Source organism: Falco biarmicus, chromosome 6 (assembly GCF_023638135.1).
Source record: "Falco biarmicus isolate bFalBia1 chromosome 6, bFalBia1.pri, whole genome shotgun sequence".
Lineage (NCBI taxonomy): Eukaryota > Metazoa > Chordata > Aves > Falconiformes > Falconidae > Falco > Falco biarmicus.
The window spans coordinates 77,003,559-77,017,968 of record NC_079293.1 but is presented as its reverse complement, the minus strand read 5'-3'; the positions used below and the strand labels follow the sequence as shown (position 1 = coordinate 77,017,968).

The window sequence follows — 14,410 nt, the reverse complement described above, 5'->3', positions numbered from 1 at the left end:
ATGCCTAAAAAACCAAGTTAGAGCAGGACCTGATTCCTCACATATCTCGATGTTGCCTAATATCTTACCATTTAGGTGTAAAGCGAGATACAATGAGCTGACTCAGTGGATGATCATCAGCAAAGCTGCACTGTATGGCTATAATAATAATAATAATAATAATAATAAAAAGACTTGCTTGCAATGCTTGGCTTTTCAGTCCTCATCATTTACAGCTACCCAAAAAACCCCCAGACCAGTCATGCTTTGTGTGGGCAAGCTCTCCGCAAACACATAACCTAGCAACTCATTAGTGACCTCGATTTCCTCGGGGTGGGATTCATCTCACCTAATTAGCCATCACCACACCAGTGGTCTGCACAGAACCCGTCTCACGGGCTCCCCCCCAGCTGCAGGAGAGCCAGCCACCTCATGAGAACGATTTGTTTTGTCCGAAGATGGAGTGAACAGCCCCGAGAAGGTGCCTCCGTGTCCCTGGGGTCGTTAGTGGAAGGCAGAATGACGGGTTTAGACTAGACACCTAGGTTTTAGGCAGCTAAAGTTAGGTGAGAGAAACCCTACCCTGCGAGTGGGAGCTGATCCTGCCTTCCCATGCGGCCGCATTGTTCTGCTCGACAAAAGGGTCTTTCTTTGGGGTGAGGCTCAGGGTGGACATCCCAACGAAGGGAGCCCAGGAGTGCTTCCGCTGGGAATTGTTTACAAGAAAAAGACCTTTTCCAACCTTTTCATGGGAAGAAGTTCCCTTCAAAGTTCTCAAAAAAAAATCCCCAACCTAAACTCAAGCACAGCATTTAATTCCCCATCCACTCAGAGCCAGGTAGCTTAAAGTATGGCTGCTGGCCCCAAGAGCTCCATGAGAAAAAATGCTATCTGGTGTTCCTCCACATAAAAGGTTTAGCAATAGATATTTTTATTATTATATATTTTATGTATAATTCATTATACTATATAGAATATAATTTTATTTTAATTATTATAGAAATAATAAAAATAATTATTATTATTTAATAGTAAATAGTTAATATTTTCATTAAATAAATAAACCTATTATTTAACAATAACTAAAGGTTAGCACGCATGCGATCACAGTGTGTGTTGGGTACACACACAGCAAAGCAGTTCTTCCAACAAAGTATCAACTTTTACCATTAATCACTAAATTAAAAGAGAGCAATTGTACTAAAAAGCAGGGGAGTTACACTTGTGTCGCCCAGGCACAGTATGAGCTAACAGAATCAGCATCACAGAATGGGTTGGGTTGGGTTGAAAGGGTCCTTAAAGACCACCTAGTTCCAACCCCTCTGCCATGGGCAGGGACACCTTCCACCAGCCCAGGCTGATCCCAGCCCCGTCCAGCCTGGCCTTGGGCACTGCCAGGGATGGGGCATCCACAGCTGCTCTGGGCAACTCTCACCACCCTCATTGTAAAAAATTTCTTCCTAATACCTAGTCTGCATCTTCCCTTTTCTAGCTTAAAACCATTTTCTTTCATCCTGTAGCTACAGGCCCTGCTAAAAAGCCTGTCCCCCTTTTTTTTTTTACAAGCCCCCTTTAAGTACTGAAAGGCAGCTATAGGTCTCCCTGGAGCCCTCTCTTCTCCAGGCTGAACAGCCCCAGCTCTCTCATCCTGTTCCCACAGCAGAGGGGCTCCAGCCCTCTGACCATCTACATGCCCCCCTCTCTGGACCTGCTCCAACAGGTCCATGTCCTTCTAATGCTGGGGGCCCCAGAGCTGATTCAGCGCTGCAGGGGGGGGTGTCTTCCCAGAGTGGCGCAGAGGGGCAGAATCACCTCCCTTGACCCACTGGCTGCACTGCTGGTGATGCAACCCGGGGTAAGATTGGCTTTCTGGGCTGTGTGCATGCACTGCCAACTCGTATCATATCATATCGTATCATGTATCATATCATATCATTTATCATATCATATCATACCTTATCATATAGTATCATACTGTATCACATCGGATCGCATCACATCGCATCGTATCTATCATATCATATCATGTCATATCATATCGTCAGGTGTTATCAACATAACACCTCTGTAGCCCAAACTAAACTCAGGTCAACCCTAGCATAGCAGGCAGAGACTGTCATCACAACATTTATATCAACTAAAATAACCCCCCAACTCAGCCCAGCCAAAAATACAATTCAGAGCTACCAGGCTGAATAACGCACTCAATAGTTTTCGTATCTGAATTATCCATCCAGATTTAATTTGACGTCAGAGGCTTCATTTCCTCTTGCTGACACTGAAGTAATGTTATTAAGTACTCATCAGCTTTGGCCACTTTCTGCCTCCCTGATGGCCACCCTCTTGCAGCAGAAAAAATAAATGAAGCTTGATTTGCAAAACTTATGACACGCTTTGGGGTAGTGCCAGTGGAGAGGGACAATTAAAGCATATGTGATGAATTTTGTGCGTGTGTTTTTTGCCATTTGGGACATGAACTTCAAGAATGGTGTGCTGCAGTACAGGGCTGTTACCACCATGCGTTTGGTGCCCATAAAGCACTGCAGAAATGCTTTGCAGGAGCACAATGGTGTGGGGAGTGGATGTCTCGGAGTCGAATCCTGTCTGGTTCAAGGATGGATGTGCCCCTCTTCCCCACACGCGGAGGCACCGCGCAGCCTCCTGGGTGCTCGCAGCACCCTTTCAGTTCTCATTGCTGATTTATTGAAACCTGGGACCCCACTTTTTGGACAGTGTTTAGGTGCCTGCTGAGGTTGCCTAGCACAGAAAGCCACCTGGCTCGGCTTGATGCCACTGGGGGTAGTGCCCTACCTCCATCAATGCTGGGTCCTGCGGCCACCCCGAGGGATATGAGTTCCTGTCCCCGGTGCTGCAGAGAGCTCTCTAACCACTGGCTGAACCATCTGCTGAACCATCTGCTGGAGCCCTCCCAGAACCAGCAACCACAGCACTGCAGATCAGAAGCTGTGAAGCAGGGCGTGAAATGGGTCCCAAAGCCCTGGGAAGCAGGGAGAGGAGTGAAAAGAAAAACTGGAAGAGAAACCCGTCACGTGTGGGAGGCTTGGGGTTGGGTATGGGCAAGCAAGCAGGTCTCCTGAGAAACCCCTCAGGCAGGAGGTGCTGGTGGGATGGGGGCACCCTACAGCTTGGGGGTGCTCCCGGGGCAGTGGCAGTGCTGTGTCCCCGTGTGCCTCCTCAGGAGGGGCACAGCAGGGATGAATCCAGAGGGGTTCACAGACCTCATGTCACACCTCAGGGTGCTCCCTCAGAGGCGCCACAGGAGCATGCACAGCGCAGCACAGCACCGCGCCGCCATGCCCTGCTGCTCATCAGCACTAGCAACTCCTTTCTAAGTCAAGCAGTTGGAAAAGGTTTATGGGCTAGCAAGAGGAAAGGCCAGTGTGGCCACCAGAGGGTGGCCCTTGTCTGCACCCATGGCCTGCAGAATCCGTGATGGGCACCCCCTGGCACCAAGTTCATTGTACATCCTCCCCAAAACAAGCAGGATTGTCATAAGTCATGTTTCTGAGGCTGACTTTGAAAACAGCCCCTTTCTCCAGCTGCTAAAATAGCAAAGGGTCAGCACCAGGGTTTTAATAGTCCCGCAAAACCAGGAGCTGATGGAGGGTAAGAGGCCCGGAAGGTCCCATTCTTTGGGGACTGGAATTTATTCAGCATTTTGCTGAATTTTTCTGAAATAAAACCAAGTGATCCAAGGACAGGGGTGTAAGGGCTGGCCTCTCCAGAAGCTCCTGGATGAGGCAAGCACTGCAAAACCCCGAGCAGCTCAGGCTGGATTCTCCCCCCCCTTTGATGCCGGGATGCTGGCAGGTTGTGGCGTGGCGGAGGGGAAAGATGTGTGAGACCGAAGGGGCCCGTTTTAGTGACGGCTGCATGGGCGTATGGCGGTGACCATGGGTTTCAGTTTGTGTGAGCCCATGTGAGCACCGAGCCCTGCTTGCGTAGTGGCTGTGCAGGAGCGTGGGTGGCACAGAGTGCCTGTGTGTGACAGACGGTGTGGGTTTGGGGCTGTGCAGCTGTGGTACGGGTGAGTTTGTCTGCGAGCATGTCCCGTAAATGCTTCTACTGTTAAAAGGAACCATTTCATAACAACAAGAAAAAAAAAACCACAAAAAACAAAAAACTATGCGTTGTCTGTTGGGGCAGGAGCCTGCAGGCTGGTACCCGGGCAGCTCCCCAGCCCAGTCTGTGCTGCGGCAGAGGCAGAACATTCCCCAGCTCTAAAGACAACCAGAACATGCTGTTGTTTCTCCCCAAACCAAAAGCTTGTGTTTGGGAACAAGCAACGCTTTGTTATATCATCCCGGCTTCTGACCTCGCACAGCTTTAAACCAAAATGGTTAGCATGCATTTTTTTTTTTTAAGACAAAAATCAAACAAAAATAATCCCATCCTTATTTCCATGAATGTGAAGAAGAAAAACTTTTCCCTGCATTCACTGCTGTTGTTTTCCAGTAATTCTCCAAGCCAAGAGGTTTAATTTGGACGTGCATCAGCGCGACTGATGGGTGAAGTCAACTTCATTTCTGCTGGGCCTGGGTGACAATAAAACCCTTGCAGGTCTGCTGGGCAAGGGGGAACAGGTGGGGACCTTTTATTTCACGGTGCTCCAAGCTGTTGGAATGGGATTTAGAAGTGGATAAGAAGGAGAGGGACAAGCCCTCTGAGATGCAAGAGAGCAAAGGAAGGTTTTCAGAGATGACAGACCCCCATTTCACTGCCCCCCTAAGCTCTCCCAACATTGCCCATTTTATTCAGCATGAGCACTGGAATCTGAGTTAATTCATAGGGTCTAAAGCAGATCACGAAACCCCAGAGTACTGAAATACGCCTCATTTATCAGCCTATCTCTGTCTCCGTATGATCTACATGATAGGGATGAATATTAACTTCCTTTGAAGAAAATAAAGTGAAGCAGCCACATGTTTTACCTGGCAAACGTATGCAGCAGTGATTCATTCCAAGAACACTCTGAAAAATCCCCACCTCACTTTTACCTCTAGGAAATTCCCTTTTCATGGGAATGAAAATCACAGCTCCCACGCCCACAGATTGCAGGGCTTTGGCACTTCGGAAGGCCAGAGATGCTTTGCCACAGCCTTGCTCATTTGGATTGCTCTGTGACAAGCAAAGCACCAGCAATGATTTCTCTCAACAGGATCTTTTTTTTTTCTTTTTTCTTTTTTTTTTCTTTTTTCAACCTGCACATTTTTACGGTGGGCTTAAGCAGCTTCCTATGCTCCTGTTGTTTCTTTTAATTTTTTTCCCTACTTCGGGTGAAACCCCTGCAGGGGGAAGAGTGGAAAAAAAAAAAAAAGGAGAGAGAGAGAATAAATAAATAATGAAGAAAATGTTTCTCTTTCCCTCTCAATGTCAGGAATGTATGGAAAGCTTTAGGCTGCAGCAGTATTTTGACACTGTGAGCAGTACTGCTCCCCTCCCCTATTCCTTTGAGGTTCATCTTTCAGACCACAGCTCTGTTCCACTGCCAACTCGTTGGAAGTGTTTAGTGACTGGAGAACTGTTGCCTGCTCTCTTCAGAACTTCACACTTCATTTTTCCAGATCCCTGCGAGCAGCAGCAAATATTTCACCAGCCTGGTTTGCTGGCTACCACCATAAATCAGACTTAGGACCCAAAAAAATATCCAGGCCTGTCAAGGCATTAAGCTTTTATTTTCAGGCTGGATCCAGTGGTAAATGAGGGCTTGTATTTTCATTTAAAACTGTAAAGGGATTTTAAGGATTGTCGTTGGACAATGGCCAGATTCAAAAGATACAATGCAGAATGTAACTGGTTAGGGGAGATTTGAAAAAGTCTTAAGTATGAAAAATGGCTTTTCTTAAAGGTTTTTCAATGAAATGCGAAGCCGGACTTGAATTTCATAAAGGCTTTGGCATAGGTTGTTTATGAGGAAATCAACTGGGAAAGAGGATGATGCTCCAGAGTGTTTGGTCCCAGCCTGCCCCTTCAGATTGACTGGATAGAGATCTGCCTTGGATATCACAGGCACACCAGCTAGGAAAAAATTATCAAATGGTTATTTGCTTGATATTAATCGCTTTAAAAATTATATATAAAATAGGAATCTGTATAACATTGTGAATTTGCGGAAGTTTGCCAGGCAAAGATGCTTGAGAAACTTGCTCTCTTCACTGCCCAGGCCAGAATTAGATTGCAGAAGGGTGTTGTTTTTTTTTTTTTATAACAGCCTCTTGAAGCAAACAACCCCAATTCCTTCAGTCTGCTCTTCATTATCCTAAACAAGCAATGAATAGAAACTAGGTGGGGAGCCTAGGAGCCCGCTTGATTGCCAGCATTGTCACAGGCTTGCTCTGTGACCTTGCACCGCTAGGATTCAGCAGTCTGGTAGCTGTATACAAATGGTCTTTTTTTGCATGATAATAATGAGCAAACTCATTTGCACAATTTAGGTTTAAAATGTGCCATAAAGCTTCCAGGCAAAGGCAAGTTGAACATCCACAGAAATTGCCAACCAAGGCACCACCACACATCCTGTGCCTCAGTTTCCCCCACACCTGAGAAACAAGGAGGTGACTTGACCCACATAAAATGATGAGGAGTGGAAATGTTGCTTTTCCCCATTGCTTCCATCCCATCCCACCTTCTGGCTCAGCCCCTCTGACCTGGGGGGAGCAGAGGTCTGCCCCCAGGGTTACCCAAAGCAGGTTGGTTCCATATTCCTGCCTTGCAGGGAGAGTTGACAAGGTGTTTTGAGGACAAACTGGTTGACACTCGCTCGGTGACAAAGCCATACAAAACTGTAATTAAATGAGATCTATTGAGACACTTTTTTTCCCCCATTGGGCAAGTATCCCTTCCCCAGCCTCAACGTTGGCCTACATCATCCTATTTTGCAGCTCCTGAGACAGCAACTCCAGCTTCTGGTCCCAAAGAAATTGAGGATACGACACCAGTTTTTGCATACCGTGGGCTTCTCCACTTCCCTTAATGCCTGTAGCATGGGCTAACCAAGACAAGCGCTGGTGTCAGAAACATCAGCTCCCCAACCCCCAGAAATGCCTTTCCTTCATGCTGTACCACTCGGAAATGTCAGCATCCTCCCCGTTGTGCAGGCGGGGAAAGTTCAAACACATGCGGGAGTGGTGGGGGCTTAACAAATCGCCTCTCTGTCAGCTGAGCCTCTGTAACTGTCTGTGCATGTGCCCCTGAGCCACCTCGAATGAGAACTGATGTGATTTAGCCGAGCGCAGGCTCACAGGGGGGTTTGGGCCGTGTCACCTTGCCCCAGAAGCTGAGGAGGATGAAAGCGCACTTGCAGCTCGTCCCTGTCCATCAGCCAGCCATGAGTGGGAAGGGTCACGCTGCCAGAGCTCAGCTGCATGTCTGAACTGTCCCGTTTGCATGACCTGCTCAGGGTTACACACAGACAGAGCCTGAAGGAGCAGCTCTGCAAAGGGGTTTCAGTAAGAAGGGGTTTCCATGGGGTGTCAGCCCCTGGCTACATTTGAAGAGCTGAACTTCAGTATCTCATGGCAGGCCAAAGTTTTGCCATACTGTCTGTGTCACGGACAACGAGCATGCTCTGAGAGCTGTTTTTTCTGTGAAGGTTCATAAAATGAGAGCAAAAGCATCGAAGCTGTAGGAGAAAAGCCCTTATGGAGCTGTACCCAGCCCTTGTTCCTTTTTTATCTCGAGGGGCTGACTCCCAAGCAGATGGTGTGCCTGAGATAAACTACATTATTTAGGTTTTCTTTACACAACAAAGATGCTGCTCTGTGCACTCACAGGAGATGGTCCTTAGGGTGCTCTTTGCACATCCTAGCCAGAGGCAAGGGGCCTCTGAAGACCCCCCACCTCCCACGGTGAGCCAGGGGCATTCCCTGCCGCAGGCATTGCCAGTTCCCCCAATAAATACCAAAACCTCCCCAGGTCCCATTGCCTTGTCTCCTATGGCCATGTCTGATCTGAATGGTTTCCTTTTACATTTCCCCGCCAGTGCCCGTATTCTGCTCTGCTTATTGCTTGCTCCCTCTCTTGCAAAATTTCCCACCTCCTCTGACCTTGCTACCACTGCGTCTTGGGTGTTCTGCATTTGAGGCTGCTTCAGCAGTAGGCTCCGAGTCAATTAATTTTCCAAATCACAGCTAACTCAGCACGGCATTCATGAGCAGCAAGGTGGGGAGGCCAGCCGTACACCAGGGAAAAAAAAAAGGAGTTTAGTTTCCCAATTTAGCCTGGCGTGTAGCAGGGGTGGCCAGGAACTGGCTCTGGCTGCGAAGCGGGATAATTTTCCAGGTATGCCGAGAGTGCAGGCACAGTGCTCAGAGTAAAACAGAAACAAAAGCACCAGCCCTTTCCCCTGTGGCAGGATCAGACCCCCAGCAAAACTGCTGCCTACGCCGGGAGCTGACATAAGGCTCCACACTTCCAGGCAAATAAACACCTCTTCATTTCAGTGGCTATCTGACATGGGTGCGACAGAGGGCAGGTCAAAGCTTATAGCTCCTTTATATTTTTAATAGCTATGAACACCCTGCTGGTGCTTAAGAAATACGCTTGTTAATAACTGACGAATATGAAAGGGCAGCCGGGTGGTTAAGGTGGGCAGCTTGATACAGACCAGTTCCACCCTTGCCTTTGCCGCAGACTTCTGGGGTGATGTGGGGACAAGCTGCTTTGTACGAGTGGATAAACAAGTTCCCACAGGGTGAGCTATGGTGGGAGCTCCAACTGAGTCATCTTCACCATCCCAAGTATGTTTCTTCACCCCCCCGATGCCCTGGGAGCCTGATGCAACACCATAGCAGAGGGAGTGGGTATCTGGTACCTGACACTCGCCGTCGGTACCTCGGGGTAACAAGCACACTCAGGTACAAAGGTGGAGGAGAAAGCTCATGCCCTTGTTTACCCTGTGGCCACTTCTTTGTGTGCCCACACTCCCAGCCGAGCACCGCTGTGGTCGTAGCATGGGTAGGTGCATCCCCACTGCTTAGCGTGGGTCAAAACCATGGTGAAGACATTACACCACAGCTTCCATGCTGGGAAACTATGAGCTGATTCAAGAAACAGGCATACACTACATTATCAAGGTCCATGCTACGTCTTTATGATGTTGAACCACGTTAACTTGCCTGGAGCCAGTTTTGTCCGACCATGCTGCTGCGCACTGGCGTGCAGACAGACTTTCCTCCACTCCCCATTGCTTTGACAAGGTTAATAGCTGTCTCCTACTTGCCAGATGGGTTGCATAGATAAACACATCAGGGACTGGGAAGCACACGGACACGGACACGCTGATGATAGGTTGCAGCTGAATGCTTTGGAGAGATAACAAACTGAATACGCTTGGCCACATAAAAAAAAAAAAAAAAAAAAAGAAAAGACCAGGGCCCGTTCTTTGGACAGAAGGCCAGCAGGCATGGCTTGGCCATGTCCTTAGTATTCAATTTAGCCTCCAGATCAGGGTGACCACACCCAAATCCAAACTGCCCACTGGGAATGGTCCCTGGCTTGTGCTGGCTCCTGAGCTGTGCCAGGCATTGCATGGGAGATCCCAGGCTAAAAGCTTGCCCAGGCCCCTCCTAATGATTCTGTTAGGGCAAGTCCATGCTAATAATGACGATCAATGTGTCCATTGAAGTGTTTAATTTATTAGTATAAATGTCCCCTTTCAGACTGGCTTTCACCATTGAAATACCTTTTCTTTGGATAACCATCTTTATTGTCATCTTTTCGTTGCCCATCATGGCTTTGTGCTGTGGAAATTTGCAAGAAAATGTGACTTCGTGCTCATATGACATCCATTATTTCACGTAATCTCTGCCTTCTCTCCCAGATGGACCACCTCCTTTCCCCTTCTACCCACCTCCTTCTTTAATCTAAGGAAAAAAGGAGTGATTTTCATTAGAGGGTCTAAGAGCCTCCTGCTCCTGTGCCCAGGTTCACCCTTGCTCCACCTGATCACAGTGGAGTGGGTGTAAAACCAGAAAAATCAAGTTCTGCTTTGAGGGAATGGTAAGTCTTTTTTGAAATCTCAGCCACTGTGGCCCTTGGCAGTGGTGAAGAGCTTAACTGTGCCCATCTGATTGTGGGAGCCTCAGCACTGAGCCAGCTCACAGCCCAGACCCTGGGCAAGCCAGATTCCTCACGGCCGCTCCATCCACATTGCTCTTACAAATCCCAGATACACAAGTGGCTTGGAAGGAGAGAGAAGGTAAATTCCAACCTGGTTTGCTCTGTTTATCATGAAATTGCAGGAAGGGTAAATCAGGTTGCAAGCTTGAATTCGGTTTTCGTTTAATTTTCTCTTAAACTGGTTCATTTGTTGCATGAAAATGCATTGAATTCCTTTAACATGCCCTGTGCTAGAGGGTTTTTTTCACCTTAGCAACGCCTTTACTCACTGCTGTCTGTTCCCACAGTGGGCTCCTCTAGCTCTTGCCTTTGCTTTCTCAGGGTTGCCTCTCACTTTGCCGTACAGCTGGGCTGTGAGGAGGCATGTCTGGACAGTCACGCCACTTAGGACTGCAGTCTCCTTCTATCTCACCTGGGCTTCCTCTGAGCCTCGCACACAATCCTATTCCTTCTGCAAACTGGCTTTTGCAAGAGTGCCTTGGGAGCTGTGCCAGCGGCGGGAGCGTCAGACACCGTGCAGGTTTCGTGCCCCGGTGTGGGCCTGCCCCTTTCACATGAATTTATATATATATATTTACACAGCTCCTCCCTCTCTCCCCGCAAGTTTTCAATCTTTCTTTTGCATTCAAATACACAAATGTAAACAACCCTTTTCCACAACCTCAGCTCAAATTGTCCCCCTAGAGATGTCTGGCTGGGATTTTCTAAAAGATCCCATCCCATCCTTGACTTTTCTCCCTAAGCTGCCAACAGCAACGTGTAGAGGAATGAAGGCAGTGGGTTGATTAGCATTGATAACATGCAGCTGTGGCCTTGCCGCCACGGCAGTGGGTTGGTTGACATGGATGATGTGCAGGTGTAGCTCGTTCCCGCTAAGTGGTTAAATAGCCCTGAAGATTCTGGTCTGACCTCTGGAGGAAGGAGATACAGCATGGACAGTAGAACCTGACCAATGGTAAAGCCTTGTTGCAATCTACTAGTTTGATTGTGCTGCAACAGCAACGTGCCTTTATCTTCAGGGACTGTGGCAGGTCCCATCTTCTGGTTGGAAAGTCAGATTCACAGATGGTTTAGGTGGGTCTAGCACTGTTGAGGTAGATTGTTGATGAGCAGGACACTTCAAGTTTTTCAGCTCTTTCCTGCCCAAGTCCCATCAGTTGCTGAGATCTTTTGCTGCCCCTCTGCTCCATTCCTGGATATGGCCCCTCCTTACAATCAAGCCCTAGCCTGCCTCCTAAATTCAGCATCACCAAGGGTAGCTCCAGCTTCTCCAGCACTCCCAGCTCCCAGTAACACATCCCAGTAACATGTGTCAAGGAGGAGGAGGTGGTGGTGAGGTGGAACAAATATTCCCATAGCAGCTAGTAACACTGATACATATAAATGGAGTAGCTATGGCCAGGGCTAAGTCCTGATCAGGCTTTCTGCTACTTGTTCCAGATACTCTGGTATAGAACTGGAATTCTGAAGCATAACCGGTTGACTTTTGGGATGGGGTGGTGTTGATCAGTGCTTTTGCTGTAGTACCAGGAAGCCCTAAGGCAGAAGGAAAGCTAGAACTGGAAAAAAAAAAATCCGATGAAAATTGCTTCCTATCAAAACCCATGATTCAAATAAAATTTGACTTCACCCTTGCCCCTGACAAGACTTTGATAAAAAAAGATGTTTTCCTGAAACAAAATAATTTCTTTTGGAAAACTCAGTTTCAGAAGAGAAAAAAAAAAAAAAAAAAGATAAAGGATTTTTGTGTCACACTACAACTGTTTTCTTTATAAAGTATTTGGGTAACTCTGATTTCCTAATGCCTCCATAGTAGTATAAATACAAGAAAGCAGAGAGATGAAGTCATTTGATACTGTGGCAAGATGTTGAATAAGACCTGGTATGGTAGATGAAATAGCCTATTTATTTATTGTATATTATTTCATTTTTTAAAATAAACATTAAAAGCAGCTGTTAGCACAAACAGCAGAGCTTATCTTATTCCTTAAATCAAAATCTACCCTTTTGCTGATGTCATATAACAGTTTGACTCTGACACGTAGCATTGGCATTTCCTGCAAAATGGAAATAATAAGACCGTGGGTTTTGCTGAGCACTTCCTCCACACATACACAGACACGTGTTTCTCCTCCTACCTCCCCACTGTCTGTAATCACTGGTCTGATGAAGTGTGACCAATCCAGAAAAAAATTATGATGTGGGATGGTGGATTCAATGGAAAAACATCATTTATTTTCCACCCAGCAAAATCCTTTTTGTTACTGCTCTTTGATAAACCATGGTTTGTGCTCTTTTCAGAAGCCTCAACAATGGTAGACTGTGCTTTTTCATCACTTGAGCGCTTTTGCTTTCAGTCGCTCAGCTATAAATAGGAAAGTCTTTGTTCTGTCCCGTTTGGATCGCAGCTACAAACATGAACCATGGAGGACACTCGAGACTTTCCATGCTTCTCGGTTGCTTTCCTGCAAGAAGGCAGCCGCACAAACAAACAGGCTGCTTTGTTTGTACTTTCTCCGAAGTTGCAATTTCTTCCACTAAATGTTTATGCATTCCAAAGTCAAGCAACTTGCCTTGCATCTTGAGAACCCAGCACTTCTGATTTACATTACCTTCAGGAAGATTTGAAGATGTGTATTTAATGGGTTCAGTTAACGAGTTAATTAGCATGCTTTTTCCTCAAAGGTAAACTTTTGCTAAAATCAAAACACAGCTAGAATTTATTTTGGTGCTAAGGGGAACATTTTCATAAAACCCAGAATTAGAGCTAGTAGAAGGATCTTGGATTGGCACATTTGCAGGAGAAGGGCTTGATCCAAAGCTCTTTACAAAGTCTCAGGACTTCTTCTTCTGTTTCAGCAAATTTGGAGTCAGCTGCTCAGCTTAGGTGTAGACTGTGTACGGGAGGGCAACCTCCTGCTCAGGGTCCCCAGCGTCCTCAAGCTTGGAGGACCTATCTCTAGGACTCAGTCTAAGATAATGTTAATGGTACCTTCAGTCCCTGGCATCCCAGCACTGGATGCTGTGCTGGGCACGAGAGACAGGCTGATAGCAGAAGGAGCTCCCAAAATCCCCGACGCCTGGTCATGACTGAGTTGGTTCAAGATTGAGTCACAGAGCAAGAGGCAAGCAATCTGTTCTTCACACGTCTTGAGTGGGTTGCCAACCTCCTCAGTTACTTATTTGTGAAGCTTTCCACTGCCTTTTTTTTAATTTCTTTTTCAGCTCAGCCTTTATCTTTTTCCTTTCCTTTTTTTTTTTTTTTGAGTACAAATGAACTAAATTCTCCAAACCCATCTGCACTGCTATCAGACGTTGCTTTTTTTTTTTTTTTTAAAACTTGGCATCATTTCTGAAGTTTCCCTATGTACACTTTCCTGTTCGTGTATTTCCGTCATCCAGGTATCATCACTCAATAACCATACTGTGGCTGTAATGCTTTTCACATGGAAGGAATTGTGTTTTATTGATGGCAAATGTTGTAATGCACTTTCATGTCAAGATGAAAATCCAAAAAAGAAACTTTTTATAGTGTATGCTACATGAAACCTCTATGCTGAACCAGGCTGTAAAGAGAATATATTCAAGTACACATATGCTATGACTATATATAGTAAATTAAACAGTCTTGGCGTGCAGGAGTGGGCACGAGAACACATCCCTACTGCACATTTTTAGCATGGGCACAGGCAAGTAGCACTCTCCCAAGCCATTTCCAGGCATAGACCATGTGTTAGCAAAGGCGAGGACCACTCTGAGTAGGCTTTTTGGATCTCTTCTAGGGGCTAGGGGTATTTAGTGTTATGAATCTGATAAAAAAAAACCCCAAGATGCTTCAGAACCAGAGCCTAAGCCCTGGCACTGTTTAGTCCACGCAGCCCCAGTGATCAAGTCTACTAAGGCCATGGGCAAGGACATCTTTGGGACATCGTTCTCCTACCTGACACCTGATTTCTATGATCACAATAGGGACCAAACACTGTGTGAGTCACTTTGATGATGGTTTGATTTGGCAAAGGGGTGCCGGATGAAGCTGCAGCACCTCACAGCAGTTCTTCCCAAATAACTCATCCCTACCTTGGGCTGGGTTTTGGGGGGGTGGCTGCTGTGTGTCAGCATTAATTAGTCAGTGTTATTTACACGTCCTGGAAAGATTCACACCTGGCAAAACCAAGATGGAAATAGACTCCTGCCTCCTCCCAGGAGAACATCACTGTTGGTACACCTGCTCTCTTTCTACTTTATTTTCTCCCAGGCTTCATAAATCTCGCTCTCCTTTCCACACTGCAGC

The 14,410-nt window shown here is 46.8% G+C and overlaps 1 protein-coding gene across 2 annotated transcripts in view; it reads right to left on the bottom strand.

Moving 5' to 3' along the window:
* RUNX2 (RUNX family transcription factor 2) overlaps nucleotides 1-14,410 on the bottom strand; it is a 159,009-nt gene that overhangs the window by 39,046 nt on the left and 105,553 nt on the right. The window lies entirely within an intron of this gene.